The sequence below is a fragment of the Protopterus annectens genome, chromosome 4.part1 (assembly GCF_019279795.1).
Source record: "Protopterus annectens isolate FY-2018-M chromosome 4.part1, PAN1.0, whole genome shotgun sequence".
Lineage (NCBI taxonomy): Eukaryota > Metazoa > Chordata > Ceratodontiformes > Protopteridae > Protopterus > Protopterus annectens.
The window spans coordinates 117,045,220-117,066,513 of record NC_056734.1 but is presented as its reverse complement, the minus strand read 5'-3'; positions in this window follow the sequence as shown (position 1 = coordinate 117,066,513).

The following is a 21,294-nucleotide window of genomic DNA, read 5'->3' as shown; positions in this document are numbered from 1 at the left end:
GATACAATCAGAAACAAGATGCAATCGAAACTAGTTCTGCAAAATTGCTATACTGAGTTACACTTTCACCAGGGGAAAAAAATAAATGTAAAATGGACTTTAGTATACATGAAAATTGGCCCATAGCTACTACAGGAGGCAAACAATGATGGTCATCGTGGGACAGCAGTGGTAGAGTCATCTGCAAAATATTGAGTCACATGTTTGCAGCACACAGAAAAACATGCAGTGATCATCTAGCCATTTGTGCATTGGCAGAATGAAGAATTACTTCAGTTTTAATCATGTTTAATACAAACAAAAATGTCTTTCCTTTGTTCCAGAAGGTTGTGTGTTTCCACAAGAGCAGGACAGATGAACTAGTCAGCTGAGTCATCATCATGTGTTGCAGGGCCATTTCAAGTGCAGTTAATAGGTTCCAGCCATATAAAAGTGAGGTCAGGACACATGGCAATATTGAGAGAGTAAGCTGGACTATTGACAGTTTCTCTAATTGCCAATAGATTGAAGAAATGATGTAGAAACATATCATTTCAGGGAATGTTGGGAGCTTGCCCCTACATCTGGGATGCAGGGCGTCTTACCCCCTGCAAAAAAAAAAGTCTGTGATTTGCCAAAAGGTATTTTTGCATAATTCTTTCTATTTATCAGCAGTTAAAAAAATAGCTGTCAGTAGATTGACAAATATTTCAATAGGATATGGACAACCTCTCCTTTACGACTTTCCCCTCACCACCATACTTTTTAATATATTCTATATGCCTAGGAGAAAGGTCAGATGTGTAAACCTTTGTTAATCTATACTGATTACTTTGTTTAAACAAAATATTGCTCTAGCAGAACATAGTATTTTCTGCAATGTATAATAAAAGCTAACAAGCCATCTTTATTAATTTTTGCTCGTGTTGCTCACCTTCTCCTACTACAACAAACTTTAATTATTACCTTTTCTAATGAAACCTTCTTTAGATTGTAACTACCTCATTTCTATGCCTATTCAACTTTATGTGGTATTGCCTTCTCTTCTTACTTTAAATATCAAATCCCATCACCATTCTTTTATTGGTTTCATCATCTACCGTCTCTCCAACCTGCCGTAAGTTAAAATGATACTTTCACAGATGACCTTTGTGCACTTAAAAAAAAAAAAACGCTAAAGCCTACAGCCTTCCCTCCAGGATCCTCAAAACTCTGACTCTGGTTTACAAAAAAACTAAATGCATTGTAAACTTTTTAAAGACAAATTTTCTGATCTTTGGAATCAGTAAAAGAGTAGCCTTGCCCCTCCCTCAAATCATGTGGCTCATCTTAGTCTGTTAGGTCAGGTTTTACCATACCTCCTAATCTATTATGTCCCCCATAAATACACTAACCTGACGATCTGCAAGATTCTTAAACAACTTAAAGTTGTCTATCACAAGACTGATGTGATTTCCCTGGATTTCCATAAAGCCAGTGCAACAAGTGTCTTTGTTGCTCAGGTAGCATACCCATTTCCACTTATAGCTCCAGGTAACTTTCACAACTCTGTGTTGCATCTGTTGTTTCATTACCCTGGTAAACTCCAGCACATCTAAATGCATATTACTAAACTCTGCACGCACAACTCCTGTCACTGAACATTCTATGTCTTTCTTTCCTTATCTATATTTAAGTTGCTTCAGCTAGACTTCTACCTACCTTTTGCATATAAATTATCTGATTCCAAAACTACCATTTATATTGTCACCAAAAAGGGCTAATGTACAGTGCAGACTTCTCGTTGTACTTGTCTGCACAGAAAAAAAAATAATAAACACAAATTCACTCCAGCCCTCTAGAATTCATTTTACCCTGATACCTGAAATTTGCAAAGTCGACTTTTGTTTAGAAATGCCCTCCTGAACCATTTATTAGAAATACCTCACTGCAGATATCATCTCCTTCAACTACAGTGCTGTGCATGTGACACCAGCCGTATTGACCTCTTCCTAACTTGTACTTTCTTTTCTTCATTTTACACCTTATATTGTACTTCAAGCTCTCTTAATGAACCTTCAGTGGATTTAATTTTACTTCTGTTTTACATACTGTATACAAGTAATATTTAAACTTAACAGCATGCTTTTAGATCTGTATATATCTAAAGGAGAGGTTGGCATCATGGTTAAGGTCTTTACTTCTCAGATACAAGATACAGGGTTTGATTCTAACCTCTGATTATTGGCTAGGCTTAGTATTTACTTAAAAACACATGATAAAACAATAAACAGTATAATAAAAGATAAGCAAATGAAATAAGTATAAATCAAACTACAAATATAAATATTGTCAGGCCTCACTGGCCTAATAGATAAGGCATTGGCCTTCTAAACCAGCGATTGTAGGTTTGAGTCCCATTTGGGATGACATAATCTTGATAACAGTAAAGCTTTTTTAGACAAGGCATTTGACACAATAACTCACTTGGGCATTGTTGACAAACTCAAGAGGTTAGGTACAAACTCTTATGTCACCCAGTGGAGAGCCAACTGACTCACAGACAGGACCAAGGAAGTTAGAATTGAGGAGTCCACCTCTACAAAGAGGCCAGTCACAAATGGAGTCCCTCGGGAATTGGTCCTGGGATTGCTCCTTTTTGGCATTTACTTCTCTGAAGTCAAGGCCAATGTCAGTGGCCTCTGGCTGACTAAATTTGCAGGTAATTGCAAACTAGGAGCTGTCATTGAATCCCACACTGTCAAAAATGTTCTCCAGGAAGGGCTGACACAGACAAACAACTAGTGTCAGAGCCATGGACTAAAACTAAATGCCACAAAATGCATAATCGTATCCTTTTGGAAGTCATCCGCCCCGGTAACTATATTGACAACACACACCTTAGAGTTGATCCAGTAGTCAAGGACGTAAAGACACAGATAGACAGTAATCTAGCCTTTGACCATCATGTGTCTACAGTAGTGAGGAAATCATTCTATGTTGCCCAACTTATAAGCAAATGCATGGCATCTAGGTCCAAGGAATTCATTGTTCCACTGTATTTGGCATTTATCAGACCTATCATTGAGTACAGTGCCCCCTTTGGTATGTACCTAACCAGGCATTTCCAACAATTGGAATCTCCACAGAGGTTCCTCAATAAAAGAATACAGGGCGTAAGTAACGTGTCCTATGCAATCCATCTCAGGACCCTCTCCCTGTTTTCTGTCTCCTACAGGCTGTCAAGGAGAGATCTATTCATGGCATATAAAGTATTGTCAGACCCCTTGCTGTTGGACCTGCATATCCACAAAAAAATAGCACGAGAATTACCCATTCTAAAGACTTAAACCTTGACTGTGATATAAATAGGACCTGGTGGAGAGGCAAGTATGTATGTTCATAGGTTCATAGTTCAGTTCATAGTTCATAGGTTAGTACTAGGCTAACTGCCCTTGCGAGCCATTTTAAGCCTAGCCAATTATCCCCTGTGAGATTCAAACCCTGTACCTTGTGTTTGTAAGGCAAACACCTTAACCATTAGGCCACCCTCCCTCTGACTATTCTCTCTCTCTGGAACAGGCTACCCATTCATGTGAAGCAGAGTTCCTCCCTAACCCAATTCAAGTGTAACTTGGACAGCTGGATGGAGAACAGGAGTTTCATCCCTGGTTTGGCACTATGTCACTAAGAGACACAGGCAGCCTGTAAATGGTTCATCTCCCAAGCCCCTGCTTATACTTACCAGGGGCACCGGAACTTGTCAGAGATTTGGAATGCATGGCTAGGCTTAAAAGTGCCCTTGTGGTCATTAGTCTAGTAAACACCTATAAATCTATGAATCTATAATGCATATAAGTAGTAACATGCAATACTGATATTCATTAGATCATTGCTGCAATATTGCTGACATGGGATTTATCCTGCCAAGGATTCTGTACATCTGGCCTGCTACAAACATTTAAGCACCTTTATATAGAACCACAAAAGCAGAGTATCCTTGACACCACAGTAGCAAAGAAAACCAGTGATGTCTAGTTCTTATGTTCACCGAACGTTTTTTATTCCAAAATAGCATAAAATCTCTTAGCACCTCGGCTGCAACCAGCCTTTACAGAGTAAAAACTTTACTCTGTAAAGGCTGGTTGCAGCCGAGGCGCTAAGAGATTTTATGCCATCGATTTTGGAATAAAAAGCGGTCGGTGAACATAAGAACTAGACATCACTGGTTTTCTTTGCTATTTAAGCACCTTTAGTTTGTGCCATATGTCTGACCTATGACCTCTGTAAGAGACTACAAGCTAGCACTTATGCCTTCCCTCACAGACTAGCACCTGTTGATGCCAAAATTCTCAGAACTTTGTAGCAGTCAGTCTGTGAAAGAAGAGTTTGTCTGCATTGCAGTCTGTCAGTCATATAGCCTGCTCCAACTAAAATCATTTTGGGCATCTAAGTACTCTAGTGGGGAACCTTTCTCTTTTACTTTTATTTTTTTGTGGAAAATTGTCCTATTCATGTCATCTAAGATAATGAAATATGACTGCAGTCAATGGATCCCTTACAAGGATAAGCATTCGAAGTATATTTCTTGCCTATGCCCTAGATATGACTATAGAGACTGCTCCATCTGCCAGTCTTTCATACCTAAGACTACTCACAGCCGTATGGTTTAGTTAAATCTCTATACTGCAAACAAGCATCTTTAAGTGCTTCCACATGCAAGGATGCCCTCTGAATGATCTGTAACTTCCCTTATCAGCTAGAAACCTAGAAAGAAATATCTGAAGTTAAAAGAAGAGACACATATACCTGAAAAATCTACTTTGTTTGTTAGTCAGACATCTCCATTGAGGCACTTGATCAGCCTTGTAACAGTCCAGCTACCATACTTGTTCCCACTGTCAGGATCCCACAGGAGGTTGACGTGGTGCAGGGTGTCAGCAATCCTTACTGACTGACTAAGTGGTTGATTCAGCTGTGAATGGAGAGCCAAGGCTGATTCTTTCTGAGGGAACTGTGATAATCCCTCAAATACTTATCCGAGAAGACATGCCAGGGGTGCTAATGGTGGTACATCTGGGGTCTACTCCTCTTCATACTGCTACTTTGGAGACCCCTAAGTAAACAAAGCAAAAGGTCAAAAGTTTCTCCTTCAGCTATACCTGCTCCTTCCCATTGGGACCCTCAGCAACAGTGGTTCAGTTTCCCTCCTGGGCTTTTTCATGGCCCCTGTGGCTATGCCTCCCATACACACACACACACACACACACACACACACACACACACACACACACACACACACACACACACACACACACACAGTGTTTCTCTATTTATTTCCACACCTCAAAAAATGAAAGAGGGAGTCCTCTTCAGTAGAATAACTTTCTTCAGACTCAGAATCAGAAGCTCTGGCTTATTCATCTCAAATCTATTCTCCTGAAAATTATGAATCTGAAGTAGATGACGCTGTCTTCAGACTCTCCTCATGAGTAAGTTACTTTTGGTAATACTATTTATAAAATGATGGAAAACTTTAACTGGAAATGCAAGCAATTATCTGATTCCCAGAACAGATATTGTGGCTTTATGCATATGGAAGTACCAAAACCCTCTGCTATTCCACCTGGCTTTGGAAGATACCTTTTTGTCTGCAGGTTTTACAACGTCCCTGACATTCACAAATGCTTATATAAAAATGTGACTTCAGACCCTGCAGCAGTTTCTGTGGAATGTGAAACAACTTCTGAATTACTCCCTTCTGCCAATGCCTTGCCAAATGACAAAGAGAGCAGGAACGTTGCTGGACATGATAAGAAAGTCTACACATCTGCCACCTTGTCTTTCTACCGCATTAATTTCCAGACTTTCATGACTACATACATGCTTTCTATATTTGATAACATGGCTAATTCATTACTAAAGTTCCTAACTCAGACTCTAAATTCACTTTCCAGGAAATGCTTATTTCAGCTTCCAAGCTGCAAGGCATTTCATTAAATGTGAGTACAACACTGCTGCTACTTTCTCCAGAGTAGCCACTACCAGTTCTGTCCTCAGAAGGTATGCCTGGCTCAGGCTGCAATCTCTACCTGATAATGTAAATGACAAACTATGTGTTGAACCTTTGGGAAAAGATAATCTGTTTGGCTTCTCTTGTGCTGAGACGTTCCAGAAACTAGAGTGAAAAGGAAAGATAATGCAAGGTTTTAAAGAGCTCTTTCTTTCCCCACGCCATTAAGTTTCAAAGGTTAATACACGTCTCAAAAACCTTCTTAACAAAAAAGGAAGAATGTTTCTGAAAAGAAATGGCAGGACAAGCCCAAGTCTGATTTCAACGAATCCAAGGAATCCTTTACACACAAAAATACTAACTTCTGACTATCTGCTATCCTCCCTCCCTCAACCTCAGTCAACCCCTTCGCAACCTAGCAGAGAGAGGTTCTGTTTATTTCAACTTGAAATGCTTGGGTTTGGGCAAAATAAAAAATGGGTATAGACTACACTGGAATTCTCCACTAATGCCTTCAGGGAATACCTTCAGGGATTCTTTGGCCCCTAAAATCAACAACATCAGGTCTTTCGATTTCTGCTAAAACTACTTCATCAGAGGATTATAGAATCTGCCACTCTCTCAAATGGGAAAAAGATTTTATTCCAGACTTTACTTAGTCCCAGTAAAAGAGGGGGTGTGGAGACCATTCCTGGTCTACTGAACACTTTTTTCCAAAAGTTCTAAAATTCAATATGATAACCCTTTAAAACCTTTTTCCTCTTGTCCTCCCTATGCTTTCTTCATGGCATTGGATCTGAAAGATGTCAACTTGTATATCCCTATTCATTCAAAGCACAGGCAGTTTTTAAGATTTTGTACTTTGGAATATCACTTTTAATTTACCCCTTTCCCCTTTGGTTTATCTACAGCAGCAATTGTTTTTACAAAATGCCTAGCTCCTGCCATAACATTCTGCAGGCTCCAAGGTACTATATTTACCCATACTTAGGTGATTTGGCATCATGTCAATTTTCACCAAAACTATCTTCAGCGAACATAGCACAAATACCCCACACCTCCTTGCAGAGGTACAGCTCCACACCCCCTGGTCTTATACATACCAAATCCAGAGCTGCACAACATTGGAGAAAGTGGTAAACTTCACTATAGGTGAAGTTAGTTTAGGCAAACAATGCTCAGACATTTTACATTCCCCAAAACTAACTTCACCAGTTTGACATGTTCCTGATGATTTCTTGATCCAGGCTGCTTCTGTTCAAAAATTCTTCAGGACTTGCTCTTCACAACCAATTTCTTTCTTCAAGTAGGATTCACTTTGAACATCAAGAAATCCACACTGGAACTAACTCAGACTCTGATGTTTCCAAGGTATCTACCGAATACTTCCAGCATGATGGTTTTCCTCCCACCAGAAAAAGACAAATTTCTAACAAACTATTTCCTGTTCTTGACAAATCGTCAAATGACCTCAGCAAGAGAGATTTTTGAGAGCACTGGTGTTTATGGTATCCACTATGCAAATTATCCCTTATGTCAGACTCCACATGAGGAAAATGCAGTGATACCTCAAACAATTTGGGCCCAATACTGCCACCCTCTGTCTTTTCCAATTCCTCTCTTGAATTTTGTGAAGAAAGAACTCTTGCTGGATCAATTCGATAAAACTCAGTTCATGGGTTCCCTTTTTGTTTAATCTATATCACCAAAAAGTGTAAGAACATGCCTTACATCTTGCATGGGAACCCTTTTCAAAATGCGTCAATGTTCAGGGAGTCTGGTCAAAACAAGACAGGAGCAAACACATAAACATCAAAGAGATTAAATCTTTGATCTTTGCCCTTCAAACTTTTCATCACCTCTGGATACCATCTTCAAATTCTGGGTCTATATCACCATATCGAATGGTGATAAGTTCGAATGCCCTTTGTTCGAACCTAAAATTAACAGTGAACTCATGGAACAGTGATTTCTTTCCCAGGGAAAATAAATCACTGCTTTGTGAAAAAAAAAAAATCACAACTTTAAAACAAACTAAAGTGGGGGGCTGTACCCCCCACACCCCCCTTACTTAAATATACCAACTCCAAGATCGCACTACAGTGGAAGAAATAGCAAAGCCCCGAAGATGGGCCACCGATTTTTTTCCCTGGGAAAAAAATCGATGTTCCATAACTTCGCGGTTTACGGCTTTTGGACTTTCGGTTTGAACAAAGGTAGTTCAAACTTATCACCATTCGATGTGGTGATATAGACCCTCAAATTCTAATGTAATATCACAGTTGTATATATTTCATCATCCCAACAACCATTCTGAAGATTCAGAAAGACAATCCAAAAATGTTGCTGCTAGTTGGCTCAGACATTGTTGGTTTTCCATTTTTATCAATTAGCCAGAGGTAATTACCGCAAGTTACCTTATAGGATGGAGTGCTCATGCAGCAAAGGGACTCTCATTCATCCCAATCTAAAGTCATTGAACTTCACTGTTTGGATGGTGGGCTTCTAATTCTTTTCAGGCACCTTAACTCTGAGGACATGCTCCAGATAATAATAGAGTCAAGAAAACACACAACAAGAAAATCTTATGTTACTAGATGGAAAACATCTTCTATATAGTGCCACAACAGAGGACAAGACCCATATCAAGTAGGAGTCCCCATTATAGTTGTGGGAACTACTCAACTCAGGTCTAGCATCCAATTCTATCAAGTTGCATTTGTCAGCCATTTCAGCCTGCCTGCCAATTGCTCCAGTTCCTTCTTCACATTATGAGGTCAAACACTTTCTTAAAGGAGTCCTCCACATCAGGCATCACAGGAAAGCTGTTCATCCTCATTGGGACCTGAATTATGTTCTTGAAAAGTTAACCCTTCTAACTTTTTAACCATCTCCTTCTGCATCTTTAAAATTAATGACTTTTAAGACAGTTTTATTAATAGCCTGGATAGCTGTCAAAAGATTTTTTTGAGTTACAGGCTCTCATGTGCACCACATATTTCTTAGTGTTTCATAAAGACAGGGTTAGCCTCAGAATTACCCCATCCTTTATACCAAAATGTAATCAACCTATCAGTCCTTCGGCAATAAAGGGGAAATAATTTTTCATTTGCTTGATATCCACAGGCATATCAGATCCTACCTGGATAAGACAAAAAGAAAAATCAGAAAATGACCAATTTTACTTCTTCCAAAGGAAAAAAGTTGGAACTTGTAGTCTGTAAATAGACTATCTCTAAGCAGCTTTTTCTTTCTTTCTTTCTCTTTCTGTTACTCCTTCCATGGGAAAGCACTTCAAGGTCAGGTCAAAGCACATTCTACCAGAGCGATGGCCTCTTCTTTTCAAAAGTCTGGACTCTACATCCATTTCAGAAGCAGCTGCCTGGTCTTCTATTCACACGTTCACAAAACATTACTAAATAAATGCATTCTCCAGAACCTGAATATGTTTTGCCAGAACTATTCTTCAAGGGTTATTGGACTCCATTTAAAGTTGTCAAATCTCCTTTCTTTCAATCCAAAAGCTTTGAAAAATGTCCCATAAATCAATAATACAACAACAGTGATCTAATGCAGAATGTAGAACAGTTATGTAAGAATTTACCATAACAGTAGATGTTTGAGTAGAGGATAGTTGCAGAATATGCACCCTCCCTCCTTCCTCCAGAATTCTTTCTTCTCCTTCATCCATAGTTGACTTTTCCTGGGGGAAGAAAGCTCTGAGGAATTTGTGCCCATACATCCCTTAAGTACCAGCAGGCAGTCTCGTGCATAGTTTGTAGGTCAGATGTACAGTGTGAGAGGAAGCTGCCTAAGCTTTTGTAGACTGGATGGATATAAGGTATCCCATGGGAAGATACTTCCCATTCTTCAGCAGTATTGCAACAGTGATCTATTTGAGCACCTACTCTTAAGGTAAGTTCTTGCTCACCTGTACTTGGCATTGTACTGGCTCTGGCCTAGGTACCTGCTGAAAAGGGCCCTTGGACCAGCCCACATACATAGTTAAAGAATGATGAAAAAATAAATAAATAATCAATGTTTGCCCGATTACTCTGTTCTCATAATGTCTCTCATATATTGTTATACCTATGTAGTGTTGCTTAATTTTCTGTCTACCTCATTGTGTATATGTACTTTAGTTCTATATTCTATCTTGTACTTTTCCAAAAGCCCAGTTTGAGACTAAGAAGACTTCTGATTATCCAGTTTATTAAGTTAGCAAAATAAATTTTTAATTGATTAATACATAAATAAAAATGCATACTACACAAATACTTACGAATGAGTAAAAAAACAACAGACTAGTTTGAAAGGAATCATAATAAAGAAAACAAACCAATGTAGAAGAAAATAAAAATCCCTATGCATTTCAGTGGACATCAAAAGAAATGAAAAGAAAAAAAAATGATATTCATAAAATATGAAGGACATAGAAAAAAGGACGGGGTATTGTATTCAGAAAATAAAATGAATGCCCTTAATTACTCTGGTAGCATTACAGCATGATGTATACAAAGTGCAAATGTTTTGTAGCTTGCCAAATACTACTTTATGAAAATGAAGCTGGCTTAAGGAGAAACTGCCAAATACAAAGTAGCTTAAGGTCCATCTCCCAAAAAGAGCAAATAACTGATAGATGAGTTAGCTTTCCACAAACTTCATGCAACACTATTGGCAGTCAGTAACTCAAGCAGAAGGCTATGATTATGCAGTTGGAACTCAACCTGTTCCCAACTATCTTTTCTTGTTACATGATTTATTTTGTTTCGTGTTAGATTTTATTTAGGTTTTAACCTTTTATATGCCATCAAATATTTGCCTAATTTTATACCTGCATAATTCAGGATTTCAGCATCAAAAGAATGCCATTCATCATGTTTGTTGCCCCACACAAAAACACATGGATAGGAAAGTAGTTTACTTGATCAGTGTTAGTGGTACAACAGATTACTCTCTTCTTTGATACAGAAGGCTGAGGGTTCTATTCCCACACCAGGTAGATGACATGTTGACTCTCCAGTGCAGCATTAGGGGGAGATGCACTCCCATCTGTGTTGTCCTTTGAATGAGATGTTAAATTGAGGCTCCAGCTGCCTAAGTTGTGATGGATCTGGAAAATCCCATGGCACCTGCTGAAAACCATAGTGAAAGTTCCCCATTGCCCTACCCACATTTCTCCTAGCAGTATAAATACCAACTTGGGTCTTTTCTCAAAAGAGTGTACTAGTGTAGTGGGACTAACACAGTCAACGAGGAAAAATTAAAAAATATATTAAATTCCCCTGCTTATCAAAAAACTTGTGGAGCTCCTGACATTCAGAAGTACAATTCTGATAATGTTAAAACTAAAACAAGAAGCCAAATGGGCTAAGTGAAAAATGGATTTTATAAATCTACATTAACAAAAAAGAGAAAAATTGGATAAAATGGGGTTCAGCACTGAAACAGAACTAGAAGGTATGGAGAAAAAAATAATGCATTAGAATTGAGGATGTATGTTCATAAGTCATATCTGAAGAGAAAGATATACAGAAGAAACTATCATAAACAAACAAGATTGAAAAAGAAGGCATGTGTCATTTACAAAGGATATAATATCACAAAAAATGAAGTTTGACAAGCAAATGAGGTAAGATGGCATCCTGTCTGAAATACATGAGTTAGGGGAGATTCTGGAAACCACATGTGATGTATGCAGGGGTTATGGAGAATAGATCTGCACCATTGGTGCTGAATATGTGAAGAACAGGTGTTACAGTTCACAAATCATTTATCATTGAAACCAATATTATGCAAGGGGGTGAGTGGCTTAAGAGCTTAAGGAAAATGCGCACTACTCCCTCATGTTATGGCCAATACCTAACACACCCAAATACACTTTAACCTACAGAAAGTATCTTATGCCAATACACTGGATCCCCATGATTTCACCCACCTTAGACTGAGCCGGGTACCTTTTAGTACAATTTTGCTAACAGTAGCTAAGATTTCAGCAAACTATTTTTTGTACACACACACATGCAGTAAAACACATATACACACATGCAAGCACACAAAAGTACATAGACAGACAGGCAGACACACACACACACACACACACACACACACACACACACACACACACACACACACACACACAGTGTTTCCCAGGAGGGCTGCTGACATCTGTCCAGTGATAGTGTTCCTTTCATGTGTTCCCAGTATACACTGCCACCAGCTAGACCTATCTAATACTAAGATCTCCATTACTGAATACTCTCCCAAATAAGCCAACCTATATATTAAATTATAGCAGCATTTAACCAGTCTCTCATCAAAATGAAAGAATATCAACAGCCACACTAACACTGTGAGGTTACCCTTTATAAACTAAAAAATGATACATCAGCCACAAGTAGTAGCATAGCTAGGGTGAGGTGAAGGGGACATCTACCTGAGACACATAGCATTAGGAGATGCCATTGAACAATCCTGATCCCTCCTCGGTGCATTTACATGCCGGTATTGCATTTGTGGTCAAAATTGTGTGCTGCACTGCTCCCTGTATGTTACAACCCACAGGAAATGGCTGCTACAAATGTTGCAAGCAGTTAGTGTAGTTTAAAAGAAGAAAAGGTATTTTTAGCTCTTCATGTTCATACTCTCTGCAAGAGAGGTACATGTTTTATTTTCACTCTTCAAGTCCCAGAAGAGCTTTTTTATGAAGGGGTGTTAGATCAGGAGATGGCAATGGGCCCAAGAATATATAGCTATACCTCTGACTACCAGTATCTATAAATCATTGTATGAAAAGAATGTATTTCAGATGAGAAAAGTCAGGTAAAATTCATAAAAAGACCAATGAAAATATGCAAACCTGTAAGTCAATTGCACAGAAAACAAAGATAATATTTTAAAAAGATAGGTGATGGCAGACAATTTCCTACAGAAGATATTTGAAAACTACCACTATGTCAGTAAAATGACCATTGGCTGCAGATGACACACAGGTAGATTATCATAGATTTAGTTTACAGTCTCTGGGACACTAGGCTTTTATTTTCACTTCTACAGTCCCTGTAGAAAATGCTTTGCAGCTTCGGGTATGATAACAATTAATTATGTTCTCAATCCAGAATGAAGAAAAAAATACAAGAATCTTGAGCCATTTTTTTTCAGCACATTACAGGTTTTCCAGATACTAATGACAATCCCAAACAGAAAGAAAATAACAGCAGCGGCCCTAATTCAGTTCTCATTGAAGATTACAACCATTTCAAAATTAACCAAAAGTTTTAAGCTGCTAAAACACACAACAAATTCCATTCCAGCATGAAGTAATTTAGCTTTTGACAGGAAGCATTTTCTGCTAAAAAGGACTATTATAAATTACACACATCAGATGAAATTACTGTTCTTGACATGTCAACATCTAAAAACATATACAGCTCCTGACACCATGTTTAAAATATCAAGATAGGCATGAATTCAAAAGACTGGATAGGGACTGCTGTAGTCCTTTCTATGAAACAGAACACATAGTGCTATATAAAATGCTGACATCATTCCATCAGTAGAAAAATAAATCTCTGTAGCTTCTGTGACTTAAATTCCATATTAACGTGCATTCAGACTAGTGGTAGCATTTCATACAAACTTACAGTAACATTTTGGTGATTAATTAGCAAGGATCTCAACCTCCATTTCATAAGAAAGGAAGAAATATATTGACAAATGTGGACCTGGCTATCAGTATGGTATAGTGAGTTAAGGCACTGAGCACCAAACAAATAAAATTCTGCTAACCAGAGTGCAACTCCAACCCTCTCTTCTGGCATTGGTATGACTCTGAGCAAGTCAATTTATTATACTAATGCTCCTGAGTCATACTTGAAAAGACACAATTCACCCTTACTCTAGTTAGTAAAGGAATAAAAACATAGAGATCATAAACTGGCGCTGCAGAGAAATTGTTGAAGGAGAGCTTACCAGTAGGATGCCACAGGCATCAGTTCTTTGTCTGTAGCAGACTAATGCTTTCAGAACTGATATTTTACAAAGGCTAGAGAGAGAGAGAGAGGGAGAGAAAACATGATATGCTTCCCCTCATAAGGCAATAATATCTGCAATACATGCATACTTAGAGGCAAAATAATAAGAATGATACAAGCAAAGGCACAAATGGCCACCCCACAGTAATGTGACACATAATAACTGATCGTCTCAATGTATTCAGACAGCATACCAAGTGGTAGGAAAGGACAGTGGGATGGTAATATACATAGCATTATCTACAGCTGCGCAAGATAAAAGTTAACTAATGTCATTTTTTTATAAAATATTGTTACTGAGGCACAAAGTTATCATCAGCTGATGCCGCCTCCTGTTTGCTGATTGGCTGACCACACTATAACAGCTATACTGCACTTTAATGAAAAAAAACACTGTTATACTATTCCTATAGAATTTTAAGTATCTGACCCTTTTGGTCTTCTTTTCCCTTGGCTGTCCATGAAAAAAAGAAGTGTGATAACTGTGAGTCCCATGCACTGACCCAGTAATCAAGGAGCCTCAGTCCTCACCACTAGCACCAGTGATGGGCATGCACATTGGGAAGGATAACAAGTACACACACAGTAAAGTACAATTTCCCTTAACAGCACACTGAGATCACAGTCAGTCTAGGGCTGATTTCTCCCTTTCTTTCCAGATCCCCAATAAGACTCCTCATTGGCACAGCTATAGGGTACAGATCTCAGCCTAGTGGTCAAGCCAAAACCTCCAGCACCCTCTCTGTCCAACCAGTACTTTGTGTCCCTGCCCAAGTAGCCGACATGCACACACACACACACACACACACACACACACACACACACACACACACACACACACACACACACACACACACACACACTTTAAGATATGAGTTATATACAAACACACAGACACTCCTGGGGAAGGCTGACACAGGTTCTCCAGCTATGCCCCTTTCTGCCCAGGCTATAAGGTAGTAAGCCACCAACCACTATTTATCAGCAACTAATAAGACCCTTACCAAAGGGTGTCAAATTTTACTGTGCAATATTATTATCCAAATAGTAAGTGTGACCCAGGGCTAAAGCTATTGGAGTGCTTGGACAGTATCACTAAATACATGCAAGTACTCTAGAGCTTAAATTATCTCTAAACAAAACAGCCACAGCTGAAAGGTTTAAAAATATTTAATAATAAATAAAAACACAAGACAATACTTATTACTTCAACACAATGACATTACAGAGTTCAGAGATCTCAGGAAAATGCTTTAAAATAATACTGTAGAATTGCCTGACATAAATATAAAAAACAGCTAGACTAATCTGGCTATTTCTATCTATCTTTAAGAGAAACCACTATTTTAAATAAATATCTTGCTTACAGAGCAAAGGCAGAGTGCTGCTGAGTTGATGTGTTCAGGTTCAGACAACATCCAAAATGCTTAATTCTCTCTCCCTGAGAAAGTCTTAAATTGATAACACAGTACTGCTGAGTCATTTCACATTACATCATTTTTGACACTTCTCTGGTTCCCAGGCTAACAGAAACTCAAAATTTAAATTTCTTAGTAAGCTGCACCTGGAGGAAGCCACAGCAACAAAATACATTTTACATGTAAAGTCTAGTAATTAACTCTTGTCCTAAGACAATAGAAAGAATTCCTTAGTCCAGATATCCTGTCTTCGAGCTTGAGATCAGTCATACAATGCTTGACTTATCAGCTTTCTTCCAGCAGAATGCACTGTGGTTACATTTTTGAAGCTCAGTGCAACATATAGTTTAAACATAACACATAGTTCTCTTTACATTTGTAGACCAAGCTTGTGGATTACATTAATATTTACAATGACATATAATTATTTACAAAATTCTATCTAGCTAGGCTGGCAGCCTTCACAATAACATGTAATGCCTCTTAAGTCCAAATATAACCAATATCTTAATGCAATGTCCTATAACAGCACCTTTAATTAAAAGATCATTTCACTATATCTTCATTACTATTGCCAACAATTTTAAGAAGACATCTTTAGGTTTTCAAAGTGGTACACAGTTTGAAGATTTGAATTCTTGTAGCTTTTACTGAGAACTTTGGGGCTACTATAAGTTAGTAATTTTATCAGATTAACACTTACTGTTTTTATTCTTTGTGATGTGTGTGTGTGTGTGTGTGTGTGTGTGTGTGTGTGTGTGTGTGTGTGTGTGTGTGTGTGTGTGTGTGTGTGTGTGTGTGTGTGTGTGTGTGTGTACGTGTGTGTTTGTGTGTACATATATATATATATATTGGTCTTTTTATGTGAACGGACACAAGATTGATATCTGTTTGGCCGACACTATTTGGTTGACGATGATCGATATCTGTGCAATATTGATAATGCCCAGGTAGGGGAATATGCCCTTTTCCCAGAAATTGTGTGATCTCTCAGTTAGCATATATAATTAGCAAAAACACTTTCTTTTGGTTTCACTTGCTCCAAGGATAATCCTCGAAGCATGCACAGTAGCTGTTCACTTTCCATTTTTCAGCATTTTGACATTGATATTGCATCAATTCGATGTAGGGTACTGCACACACACACACACACACACACACACACACACACACACACATGTGTGTGTGTGTGTGTGTGTGTGTGTGTGTGTGTGTGTGTGTGTGTGTGTGTGTGTATATATATATATATATATATATATATATATATATATATATATATATATATATATATATATATATATATATATATATATATATATATATATATATATATATATATATAGGGAGCTACTTTGTTTCATTGAATCTCATTTCACTGAATTTCATTTCACCCCGACCACATCGCTGAGGGCCCATATCTATACAGAAAGAATGCAGAGTCCCTGTAATAATAATTACACAGGTAAAAGCTGCACTCTCTAAAGCCAAAAACACAGTATCCATGGGACCGAACAACATCCCAGGCTGCATTTTACATGAACTTTAGAACTAACTGGCTCCCCATCTAAGCACCATGTTCAATAATAGCCTCACATCAGGCTTTGTCCCCATTGAATGGCACACAGCAACAGTTATCTCACTCCACAAAGGGGGAGCCACCACAGTGATCCCGGGAACTATTGCCCTATTAGCCTGACGAGCCTGGTCTGCAAGGCCATGGAACGTATCATCATGGAACTCATAAACAAAGACATTGGTAACCTCCAAACTCTGGATCCCACCCAGTTTGGGTTTGTGAAAGGCAGATCATGCCTCCTGAACCTGATCGACTTCTTTGAGGCAGTCACCAAAGCCGTAGATGAGGGTAAGGTGGTTCATACAGCCTATCTTGACCTCCCCAAGGCTTTCAACACCATTCCCCATTCTCACTAAACTAGGTATAAATCCCTACATCACAAGATGGGTTGCCAGCTGGCTCACTGACAGAACCCACACTGTAAAAGTTGCAGACTCCAAATCTGACCTCAAACCAGTGACAAGTGGAGTACCACAGGGTTCAGTCCTGGGACCTCTCCTGTTTGGTATCTACTTCTCTGAAGTACAGGCTAACACAGAAGTCCTCAGGCTAATGAAGTTCGCAGATGACTGCAAACTAGGAGTCATAGTCAAGTCCCCAAATGATGTGGGACATCCTACAGAAGCGCCTCGCTGAGACAGGTGCCTGGTGTCAGAGCCATGGCCTCAAGCTCAATGTCAAAAAGTGCAGTGTCATCCCCTTTGGTAAAAACTCTGTACCCATGAACTACCACATAGGCAGCAATCTACTTAACACTGAATATGTGATAAGAGACCTTGGGACCCAGGTGGACAGTAGTCTCTCATTTGACAGTCACATCGGCACAGTAGTCAGGAAGTCCTTCTACGTGGCACACCTCATCATAAAAGGGTTCTCATCCAGGAAAAAAGAGGTCATTGTTTCCCTCTACTCGACACTCATTAGACCCATTATAGAGTACAACGCCCCTTTTAGAATGTACCTCACAAGACATCTGCAGCAGCTGGAAAGGCCAAAGAAGTACCTCACAAAGAGGATTACTGGCTTCAAACAAATGCCCTACACTGACCATCTCAAAAAACTCTAGCTTTACTCCGTAGCATATCGCCTAATCTGAGGTGATCTCTGCCTAACATATAAAGCTATGTCAAACCCAGAGCTGTTGGACATGCTACACCTAAAGAAATCCCAATCCCTCTGAGCTACACTCTCTAGGGACCTAAACCTTGTCACCACAATAAACAGGACATGCTGAAGGGATAGATTCCTGTCCCAGAGATTTCCCATACTCTGGAACAGGCTGCCTATCTATGTCAAGCAAAGTTCTTCATTAGCACTCTTCAAGAAAAATCTTGAGGAGTGGATGGGAAATAGGAAATACACCCCGGGGATCACTTCTGTGTCTTTGCTCAACAGTGGCACATTAAATTAACTTTCTTGGGTGGCGTAAGCCAGGGAACCTTATTGGCTAGGCTTAGGTAGGCCCTTGGGCCAATAGCCTAGTACCTACCTATGAACCTATGAACCTATGAACCTATGAACTCATTTCACTGAATCTCAGTTCACTAAACTGAATTTAGTATATATGGCACTGTGTACAGTACTGTAAGGCAAGTAAAAGGTATATGCCCTTTTCCTCACTGTAGTGCGATCCTGGATTTAGTATATATAGTTGGGGGGAACAGACACCCACATTGGGGGGTGAGGGCATAGCCCCCCACCTTGTTTAATTTATATTGTATTTTACCAAAAACTTCAAAACAATACATTTTAAACAATAAACATGCATAGTTGCAACACCAATGACTAACTCTCTCCAGAAAACAATATGTACTCAGACTAAGTGGGGGGGCTACACCCCCAACAGCCCCCAATGCGGAGGGCTGTGCCCCCGACACACACACCCCAACTATATATACTAGCTCCAGGATCACACTACAGTGGGGAAAAGGGCATATACCTTTTACTTGCCTTACAGTACTCTACACAGTGCCATATATACTAACTGCAGTTCAGTGAAATGAGTTTTCAGTAATTTGTGTTTTCAGCGATGTGGTCTGGTTGAAATGAAATTCAGTGAAATGAGATTCAACTAAACAAAGTAGACCTGTAAATATATATATATATATATATATATATATATATATATATATATATATATATATACACACACACACACACACACACACACACACACACACACACACACACACACACATTTTTTTTGGACTAGAAGGCCCTCTGTCAAGAACATTTAATAGAGCTAGGCATACAGTCAATTTGTTCTAAACAGAGATGTTCTGTTTCTTACAGCCAAATAAAAGGGTAAAAAAGGTCACACAGATAAACCATTCAGTAAAGACTGCAAGAAAGACCCAGCTAAACTAGAGTCTTCACTGTGCACTTTAAACCTCCATTAGTGGAGGCCCATGGGATATATGCAAATGGCCCTTAAGGACATACCAGTGTTTCAGCTACATGACTTCTGAATATACATGACTTTTTACATTTTACTTTTTAAATCTGTATGGGTACATTCAGGCCACTAGCTGTAAATGTGCCATATTTTGGCCTTTTTCTGATCTCATCAGTACAGTTTAAGTGGATTGTTTAACATCCCCAGAGGTATCATGAACCTGCATAGCAGTGAAAAGCACAACTTAAAGTTTTGATGGTAAAAGTTGAGATGCTTTTATATTTTGTGATTTAAAGTGTTTTGATCAGTAATTAGTATTCTCATTTTTTCATCAATTAATTAGAAAACTCTTTATCTCACGTTGGTTTTCTGCCCATGCTGATCACTAAATGATTATTCCTGCCTGTCCTCTGTACTAATATTCCACTGGCACATGAGAGGAGCTCTGCTGTGTTACAACTGGATTCTTTATCTTTTGTGAAAGGTTTGAATCCAAAGAATCTGCCCTTGCAGACCACAGGAGAAGGTCACCAGAAGATCAAGTAGCTGAAGCAATTTCTGAGTTTAAAAAAAAGTTGTGGGATCATTTTTCTTAATCCATTTTGGGAATTCATACAGTCCTGAATTATTATATCATGAACTACTTTCCTGGTATTCAAACCTATCTAGAAAGACACACAAATGTTGTAGCAATAATAATCTTATCTTCACTCTCCTGAATTCCACTGTCTGCTTATGAAAGTGATCAACTCAGCATTTTGTATCTAGTTTGATGTTGGGTAACAACATCTTTGAAATCTTCATACTGGGCTGTTCTAGTTAAACTCTTCAGTTTGCTTCAGTTGCTAAGGTTTAGTAACAATGCCCATTGCCTGTTTTTCCTAAAGTTAATGCCTTTAAAGTAATAGACTGTCACTCGTCTTTAATGAAATACAAATGTATATATATATATATTTTTTGCTTGGATATTCCTTGAATTGTTTTTACCAATAATTTTATTCACAAAGATTTTTTCCAAAGGAGTAGAACATGTTCACCAAAAATATGTTCCTAGATGCTGAGCCTTTCTGATCTCCTGCTAGTAGCTTGGCTCCATATTAGAACTTATTCTGGGTGAGTTTAGTGCCCTTACAGCAATGGTCAGTAACAGAAGGATAAGTAAAGTTACTGAAAATGGATTTGTCATATTCCAGAAGTGCATACTCTACCCTAAATGCAGAATGAGTAATGGTAGCCAGATGGTGTGTTACACACAAAAATACCACAACGATGAAGGTGATAGTGAAGAAGATGATGATGATGATGTAAGTATAGATTTTGGTACTCCTGTTATCTACTGGTCTTTCAAATGCAGGATGTCTTAAGTCAAAGTCACACTAGCTGGATAAGCATGCCAGACCATCTAAGTGGGTGCATGCCAATTCACTTGACGTATGAACTGTCAGATTGGATTTCATCAAAACAAATGCAATGAACCAGTAGTTTGTTACACATGGGAACAATGCATCCACATTTAATTATTTGTAGGGAGGCAGGGATTTGCCCTTTTCTCTTGAGGAGACTGCATGACCTTGAAATAAGTATATTTAAGCAAGAAGTGTGGAGGCTGTGGGGGGGTTGTCCTTGCCCCATCCCCCAAAATGACACTTCACACAATAAACTCAGCTCAGTAGTTAATTTTTCATTGTTTTATTATGGATCCCAATGCTTGTATTTCTTAGATAAGCTTTTTCTTTCCTCTGCTATATTCACTACATCGTTACTCCCTTTAATTACATATAAGCCAAAATATATCTGTGCAGTACACAGTTTTCCAGTGTGCAAAAATCCCAGTACAAAGACCCTAGGTATTATAGGAAAGTTCAAATTCATCACTGCCTGTCACATATCATTTAGAAAAA